At 34.1% G+C, this 2,208-nt stretch overlaps 1 pseudogene; it reads left to right on the top strand.

The window, feature by feature from the left end:
• Positions 1-724: 724 nt before the first annotated feature.
• Positions 725-2,004, top strand: LOC119615322 (annotated as a pseudogene).
• Positions 2,005-2,208: the final 204 nt, after the last annotated feature.

Raw genomic sequence — 2,208 nt, 5'->3', positions numbered from 1 at the left:
AATATTATTGAAAAAAAATATATTAATCCAATAAACGAAAGGGGTAAATTATTAAAATAATTTAGAGAAAGAAATAAATTAAAAAAAAATTTATTTTAGTCTAAATTGTGTTATACAATCACCAGAAAATTTCGTTAAATTTGGGAACTGTTTTATCAACCGAAAGTAATTGCTTGAAACAGACAAAAGGTGGGTGCCTTTACTAAGTCAAGACACTGGAAATATGTTTGATATTTTCTTCATAATTAAGTTTTAATGTTTTTCCCTAAAAAAAGAGATTATTACTTGACAGTGATTTGTTTCACCAAAAAGTTGACAAGAAATCAATCAAACTATTTCGCAGCTGTCTTGTTTTAAAACAGATGGAATTTTTCTAAATTGACTGAAATATATTTTAATTTTTAGCCTTGACGATATTTGTATAAAAAAGGCCCTGTGAAAACAATTGTTGGCATTAACTATATAACTGCCCTCATATTGCAAGAAATATTGACAATTTGAAAACAAAAAGTCTAAAAGACAAGGCCAACAACACCCTCTTTAGAGCAAAGTTCCGTAGCAGATATTCGAGCTTATTTGGCTGCCTTTTATGAACGACTGCTGCTGCCTCCTCGACTGCATAACAAAAGAATTTTAAGTTTAAAGAAATTATTTTGTAGTTTTAAACCACAATAACAAAAAGACAATTGTATTTTACACATACTGTTACACACACACTTAAAATTATCCCCCAAAAAAAGTACTAAACAAAAAGTACCTTTAAACCAAATACCCCTACTCTCTAACTAAAAAAGAAAAGAAACAAAGGTTCCCCTTAAAAAACACACACACATACCTTCGCTCTCATAAATAATCTCCTCTAAAAACAACCACTACCTCCCCCCCGAATCATACTTCTCTGCTTTAAAAACAAAAGAGAAACATGGCTCTTACCTATGGTGTGCGTCCCCCGCGTGTACGTCACATGCTACAATCGACATATGAAGACAACTATGGCTACACTATGAACTTCTATCAGCCAATGATGGACTACTTGGATTGCAAAAACGAAAAGTTTGCAGGTAAAACCACCACACTTGCCGTGGACCAGTGAACGCGGCCTCAAACAATATCGACCCTCGAACGCTATACGCCGTTATAATACCGACGAAATCTTACGACTATCGCGTGCATGTGCTGCCAGGGCAGATGAGATTTTATTAGATTTTCGCGTTAAGAAACGTTCACCATTCAGTGTTATTAAGTTAGCCGACGCAGCGCGTGTTACTAAGCATATTGCTCCCGATACGGTACTAGATAGATCGCGTGAACGTCGTCAACGTCGCCAAAGAGAATTAGAGGATCTTATACGTCAAGATACCATTAAATTACTCCATCGTATTCGTAGAATGGAATTAGACGCCGGCGAAATGACAAAGGAATTTAAACGTCAAATACGCGGTAAATCGGCTCAGGCCATTGCTCAGGCTCTGCTGTCCGAATCCGAGCGTAATATTAAACAATCGAAAAGGGAAGAAGAGGATTATATGGCTCAGGCCATGGTCCGTTCTAGCCGTGCTGTATCGCGTTTACGTTCAACTTCTCCGGAAGGAGGTCGTATCTCCGCTCACACATATCATATTGAAATGATGGACGATCGTATGGTCGATAAACTTGATCATAGAGTATCGTCCTCGTTGTATAATGTTAAGCGTCAATTGTCGTCGTTGAATCAAAAAACCGTCGAATTTTATGCTGATTCCAGGTGCGATTTAGTTGATAAGTGTTGGATATGTCGTAAAGTGATGCGTAATCATCCCAAGATTAAAGATTATAGTTATTTGTATTGGCATTGAGGACTGGTGGTTTTTGGAGTGAGAAAAAGGTTTTAAAGGCAAAATTCTATCTAAAGTTAAAAATTTAAATTCATTAAAAAATCTATAAATTAAAACAAAATTTTCAAAATATTCTCAGTTTTAAACCAAATTAACAGTTCAACAAGTTAATAAATTTACGTTACGTTTTTCACAAAGGGATTTTTAAACGAAATGAAAGATCCGACAAATTAAAAACTTTCTATAAATTAGTTTATATATCAAAGATATTTAAGAAATCAAAATCTAAATCTAAAATTTAATTTGTATATTACGTTTTTTCCTTACGTTACGTTATGCTAGCAATATGTATGAAAAGGATATTACAACTTAATATGAAAAAAGATATTTAATG

The sequence above is a fragment of the Lucilia sericata genome, unplaced genomic scaffold (assembly GCF_015586225.1).
Source record: "Lucilia sericata isolate MDLA Ls3-8-SP2 unplaced genomic scaffold, ASM1558622v1 Contig004921F_arrow, whole genome shotgun sequence".
Taxonomy (NCBI): Eukaryota; Metazoa; Arthropoda; class Insecta; order Diptera; family Calliphoridae; genus Lucilia; species Lucilia sericata.
The sequence above is the reverse complement of the archived record's forward strand: the minus strand, read 5'-3'. Positions and strand labels throughout refer to the sequence as shown.